Here is a 7,183-nt window from a genome sequence, read left to right on the forward strand (position 1 = left end):
AAAAATATGAGGAACTTGAAAAGTCTGAAGAATCGGAGGAGCATGAAGTGGTGTTGAAAACAAGAAGAGCATGAAAAGGTTTGAAAAATATGAAGAGCTTCAAAAATTGTGAAAAATATGAGGAGCATGAAACGGTCTAAAAATTAGGAAGAGCATGAAGTGGTGATGAAAAACTGAAGAGCCTGAAAAGGTGTGAAAAATATGAGGAGCATGAAATGGTCTGAAAAATAGCAGGAGCATGAAACGGTATTGAAAAACATGAAGAGTATGAAAATGTGTGAAAAATATGAAGAGCTTCAAAAGGTGTCAAAAATATGAGGTGCATGAAACAGTCTGAAAACTTGGAGGAACATGAAGTGTTGTTGAAAAACATGAAGAGCCTGAAAATGTGTGAAAAATATCAAGAGCTTCAAAAGGTGTCAATAATATGAGGAGCATGCAATGGTCTGAAAAATAGGAGGAGCATGAAGCGGTAATCAAAAACATGAAGAGCCTGAAAAGCAGTGAAATATATGAAGAGTTTCAAAAGGTGTCAAAAATATGAGGAGCATGAAACGGTCTGAAAAATAGGAGGAGCATGAACCGGTGTTGAAAAACATGAAGAGCCTGAAAGGTGTGAAATATATGAAGAGCTTCAAAAGGTGTCAAAAAATGAGGAGAATGAAACGGTCTGAAAAATAGGAGGAGCATGAAGCGGTGTTGAAAAACATGAGTAGCCTGAAAACGTGTGAAATATATGAAGAGCTTCAAAAGGTGTGAAAATATGAAGAGCTTCAAAAGGTGTCAAATATGAGATGAGCATGAAACGGTCTGATAAATAGGAGGAGCATGATACGGTGTTCAAAAACATGAAGAGCCTGAAAAGGTGTGAAAAATATGAAGAGCTTCAAAAGGTGTCAAAAATATGAGGAGCATTAAACGGTCTGAAAAATAGGAGGAGCAAAGTGGTGTTGAAAAACATGAAGAGCCTGAAAAGGTGTGAAAAATATGAAGAGCTTCAAAAGGTGTGAAAAATATGAGGAGTATGAAACGGTCTGAAAAAGAGGAGGAGCATGAAGCGGTGTTCAAAACATGAAGAGCCTGAAAAGGTGAGAAAAATATGAAAATCTTCAAAAGTGTCAAAAATATGAGGAGCATGAAACGGTCTGAAAAATAGGAGGAGCAAAGTGGTGTTGAAAAACATGAAGAGCCTGAAAAGGTGTGAAAAATATGAAGAGCTTCAAAATGTGTCAAAAATATGAAGAGCATGAAACGGCCTGAAAAATAGGAGGAGCATGAAACGGTGTTCAAAAACATGAAGAGTGTTTTGCCTATGTTCTCCTCTAGGAGTTTTATAGTTTAGTGTTACATTTAGATCTTTAATCGATTTTGAGTTTATTTTTGTGTATGGTGTTAGAAAGTGTTCTAGTTTCATTCTTTTACAAGTGGTTGACCAGTTTTCCCAGCACCACTTGTTAAAGAGGTTGTCTTTTTTCCATTGTATATCCTTGCCTCCTTTGTCAAAGATAAGGTTTCCATAGGTTCGTGGATTTATCTCTGGGCTTTCTATTCTGTTCCATTGATCTATATTTCTGTCTTTGTGCCAGTACCATACTGTCTTGATGACTGTGGCTTTGTAGTAGAGTCTGAAGTCAGGCAGGTTGATTCCTCCAGTTCCATTCTTCTTTCTCAAGATTACTTTGGCTATTCGAGGTTTTTTTTATTTCCATACAAATTGTGAAATTCTTTGGTCTAGTTCTGTGAAAAATACCGTTGGTAGCTTGATAGGGATTGCATTGAATCTATAGACTGCTTTGGGTAGAATAGCCATTTTGACAATATTAATTCTTCCAATCCACGAACACGGTATGTTTCTCCATCTGTTTGTGTCCTCTTTGATTTCTTTCATCAGTGTTTTATAGTTTTCTATGTATAGGTCCTTTGTTTCTTTAGGTAGATATACTCCTAAGTATTTTATTCTTTTTGTTGCAATGGTGAATGATATTGTTTCCTTAATTTCTCTGTCTGTTTTTTCATTGTTAGTATATAGGAATGCAAGGGATTTCTGTGTGTTAATTTTATATCCTGCAACTTTACTATATTCATTGATTAGCTCTAGTAATTTTCTGGTAGAGTCTTTAGGGTTTTCTATGTAGAGGATCATGTCATCTGCAACCAGTGAGAGTTTTACTTCTTCTTTTCCTATCTGGATTCCATTTACTTCTTTTTCTGCTCTGATTGCTGTGGCCAGAACTTCCAACACTATGTTGAATAGTAGTGGTGAGAGTGGGCACCCTTGTCTTGTTCCTGATTTCAGGGGAAATGCCTTCAGTTTTTCACCATTTAGGGTGATGCTTGCTGTGGGTTTGTCATATATAGCTTTGATTATTTTGAGGTATGTTCCTTCTATTCCTGCTTTTTGGAGAGTTTTAATCATAAATGAGTGTTGAATTTTGTCAAAGGCTTTCTCTGCATCTATTGAGATAATCATATGGTTTTTATCTTTCAATTTGTTAATGTGGTGTATTACATTGATTGATTTGCGGATATTAAAGAATCCTTGCATTCCTGGGATAAAGCCCACTTGGTCATGGTGTATGATTTTTTTAATATGTTGTTGGATTCTGTTTGCTAGAATTTTGTTAAGGATTTTTGCATCTATGTTCATCAGTGATATTGGCCTGGAGTTTTCTTTTTTTGTGGCATCTTTGTCTGATTTTGGAATTAGGGTGATGGTGGCCTCATAGAATGAGTTTGGAAGCTTACCTTCTTCTGCAATTTTCTGGAAGAGTTTGAGTAAGATAGGTGTTAGCTCTTCTCTAAATTTTTGGTAGAATTCAGCTGTGAAGCCATCTGGTCCTGGGCTTTTGTTTGCTGGAAGATTTTTGATGACAGTTTCGATTTCCTTGCTTGTGATGGGTCTGTTAAGATCTTCTATTTCTTCCTGGTTCAGTTTTGGAAAGTTATACTTTTCTAAGAATTTGTCCATTTCATCCAAGTTGTCCATTTTATTGGCATAGAGCTGCTGGTAGTAGTCTCTTATGATCCTTTGTATTTCAGTGTTGTCTGTTGTGATCTCTCCATTTTCATTTCTAATTTTGTTAATTTGGTTTTTCTCTCTTTGTTTCTTAATGAGTCTTGCTAATGGTTTGTCAATTTTGTTTATTTTTTCAAAAAACCAGCTTTTAGCTTTGTTGATTTTTGCTATGGTCTCTTTAGTTTCTTTTGCATTTATTTCTGCCCTGATTTTTAAGATTTCTTTCCTTCTGCTAACTCTGGGGTTCTTCATTTCTTCCTTCTCTAATTGCTTTAGGTGTAGAGTTAGGTTATTTAATTGTTTTTTTCCTGTTTCTTGATGTAAGCCTGTAATGCTATGAACCTTCCCCTTAGCACTGCTTAAAGATCTAAATGTAAGACCAGAAACTATAAAACTCCTAGAGGAGAACATAGGCAAAACACTCTCCGACATAAATCACAGCAAGATCCTCTATGACCCACCTCCCAGAATATTGGAAATAAAAGCAAAACTAAAAAATGGGACCTAATGAAACTTAAAAGCTTTTGCACTACAAAGGAAACTATAAGTAAGGTGAAAAGACAGCCCTCAGATTGGGAGAAAATAATAGCAAATGAAGAAACAGACAAAGGATTAATCTCAAAAATATACAAGCAACTCCTGCAGCTCAATTCCAGAAAAATAAATGACCCAATCAAAAAATGGGCCAAAGAACTAAACAGACATTTCTCCAAAGAAGACATACAGATGGCTAACAAACACATGAAAAGATGCTCAACATCACTCATTATTAGAGAAATGCAAATCAAAACCACAATGAGGTACCATTATACGCCAGTCAGGATGGCTGCTATCCAAAAGTCTACAAGCAATAAATGCTGGAGAGGGTGTGGAGAAAAGGGAACCCTCTTACACTGTTGGTGGGAATGCAAACTAGTCCAGCCGCTATGGAAAACAGTGTGGAGATTTCTTAAAAACTGGAAATAGAATTGCCATATGACCCAGCAATCCCACTTCTGGGCATACACACTGAGGAAACCAGATCTGAAAGAGACACGTGTACCCCAATGTTCATCGCAGCACTGTTTATAATAGCCAGGACATGGAAGCAACCTAGATGCCCATCAGCAGATGAATGGATAAGGAAGCTGTGGTACATATACACCATGGAATATTACTCAGCCATGAAAAAGAATTCATTTGAACCAGTCCTAATGAGATGGATGAAGCTGGAGCCCATTATACAGAGTAAAGTAAGCCAGAAAGATAAAGAACATTACAGCATACTGACACATGTATATGGAATTTAGAAAGGTGATAACGATAACCCTATATGCAGAACAGAAAAAGAGACACAGAAATACAGAACAGACTTTTGAACTTTGTGGGAGAATGTGAGGGTGGGATTTTTCAAAATAACAGCATGTATACTATCTATGGTGAAACAGATCACCAGCCCAGGTGGGATGCACGAGACAAGTGCTCCGGCCTGGTGCACTGGGAAGACCCAGAGGAATCGGGTGGAGAGGGAGGTGGGAGGGGGGATCGGGACTGGGAATACATGTAAATCCATGGCTGATTCATATCAATGTATGACAAAACCCACTGGAAAAAAAAATAATAATAAAAATTTAAAAAAAACAAACAAACAAACAAACAAAAAAAAAACATGAAGAGCCTGAAAAGTAGTGAAAAATATGAAGAGCTTCAAAAAGTGTCAAAAATATGAGGAGCATGAAACGTTCTGAAAAATAGGAGGAGCATGAACTTGTGTTGAAAAACATGAAGAGCATGAAAAGGTGTGAAAATTATGAAGAGCTTCAAAATTTCTAAAAAATATGAGGAGCATGAAACAGTCTGATAAATAGGAGGAGCATGAAGCGGAGTTGAAAAACATGAAGAGCCTGAAAAGGTGTGAAATATATGAAGAGCTTCAAAAGGTGTCAAAATTATGAGGAGCATGAAACGGTCTGAAAAATTGGACGAGTATGAAGCGGTGTTGAGAAAATGAAGAGCCTGAAAAGGTGTGAAAAATATGAAGAGCTTCAAAAGGTGTGAAAAATATGAGGAGCATGAAACGGTCTGAAAAAGTGGAGGAGCATGAAGCGGTGTTCAAAAACATGAAGAGCCTGAAAATGTGTGAAAATTATGAAGAGCTTCAAAAGGTGTCAGAAATATGAGGGCCATTAAATGGTCTGAAAATGGAGGAGCATGAAGCAGTGTTGAAAACATGAGGAGCCAGAAAAGGTGTGAAATATATGAAGAGCTTCAAAAGGTGTTAAAAATATGAAGAGCTTCAAAAGTTGTCAAAAATATGAGGATCAAGTAACGGTCTGAAAAATAGGTGGAGCAGAAAGTGGTGTTGAAAAACATGAAGAGCCTGAAAAGTTGTGAAAAATATGAAGAGCTTCAAAAGGTGTCAACCATATGAGGAGCATGAAACATTCTGAAAATTAGGAGGAGCATGAAACGGTGTTGAAAAACATGAAGTAATTAAAAGGTGTGAAATATATGAAGAGCTTCAAAAGGTGTCAAAAATATGAGGAGCATGAAACGGTCTGAAAAATAGTTGGAACATGAAGTGGTGTTGAAAAACATGAAGAGCCTGAAAAGGTGTGAGATATATGAAGAGATTCAAAACGTGTCAAAAATAGAAGTAGCAGGAAACGGTGTTCAAAAACATGAAGAGCCTGAATATGTGTGAAAAATATGAAGAGCTTCAAAAGGTGTGAAAAATATGAGGAGCATGAAACGGTCTGAAAAAATAGGTGGAACATGAAGCAGAGTTAAAAAACATGAAGAGCCTGAAAAAGTGTGAAAAATATGAAGAGCTTCAAAAGGTGGTAAAAATATGAAGAGCTTCAAAAGTTGTCAAAAATATGAGGATCAAGTAACGGTCTGAAAAATAGGTGGAGCAGGAAGTGGTTTTGAAAATCATGAAGAGCCTTAAAAGGTGTGAAAAATATGAAGAGCTTCAAAAGGTGTCAAAAATATGAGGAACATGAAACGGTCTAAAAATAGGAGGAGAATCAAGCGGTATTGAAAAACATGAAGAGCCTGAAAAGGTGTGACCAACATAAAGAGCTTTAAAAGGTGTCAAAAACATGAGGAGAATGAAACGGTCTGAAAAAAAAGCAGGAGCATGAAACGACGTTGAAATACATGAAGAGCCTGATAAATGTGTGAAATATATGAGGAGCTTCAAAAGGTGTCAAAAATATGAGGGGCAAGAAACTGTCTGAAAAATAAGGTGGAGCATGAAGTGGTGTGAAAAACATGAAGAGACTGAAAAGGTGTGAAAAACAAGAAGAGCTCCAAAAGATGTCAAAAATATGAGGAGCATGAAACGGTCTGAAAAATAGGAGGAGCATGAAGTGGTGATGAAAAACATGAAGAGCCAGAAAAGGCGTGAGATATATGAAGAGCTTCAAAACGTGTCAAAAATATGAGGAGCATGAAACAGTCTGAAAAATAGGAGGAGCATGAAACGGTGTTGAAAAACATGAAGTGCATGAAAAGGTGTGAAAAATATGAAGAGCTTCAAAAGGTGTCAAAAATATGAGGAGCATGAAACGGAGAGAAAAATAGGAGGAGAATGAAGTGGTGTTGAAAAACATGAAGACCTGAAAAGGCGTGAAAAATATGAAGAGGTTCAAAAGGTGTGAAAAATACCAGGAGCATGAAACGGTCTGAAAAAGAGGAGGAGCATGAAGCGGTGTTCAAAAACATGAAGAGCCTGAAAAGGTGTGAAATATATGAAGAGTTTCAAAAGGTGTCAAAATAGGAGTAGCATGAAACGGTGTTCAAAAACATGAAGAGCCTGAAAAGGTGTGAAATATATGAAGAGCTTCAAAAGGTGTCAAAAATAGGAGTAGCATGAAACGGTGTTCAGACACATGAAGAGCCTGAATATGTGGGAACATTATTAAGAGCTTCAAAAGCTGTCAAAAAAATGAGGAGCATGAAACAGTCTGAAATATAGGAGGATCATGAAATGGTGTTGAAAAACATGAAGTGCCTGGAAAGGTATGAAAAATATGAAGAGCTTCAAACGGTGTCAAAAATATGAGGAGCATGAAACGGAGAGAAAAATAGGAGGAGAATGAAGTGGTGTTGAAAAACATGAAGACCTGAAAAGGCGTGAAAAATATGAAGAGGTTCAAAAGGTGTGAAAAATACCAGGAGCAT

Source organism: Dama dama, unplaced genomic scaffold, assembly GCF_033118175.1.
Source record: "Dama dama isolate Ldn47 unplaced genomic scaffold, ASM3311817v1 ptg000096l, whole genome shotgun sequence".
NCBI lineage: Eukaryota > Metazoa > Chordata > Mammalia > Artiodactyla > Cervidae > Dama > Dama dama.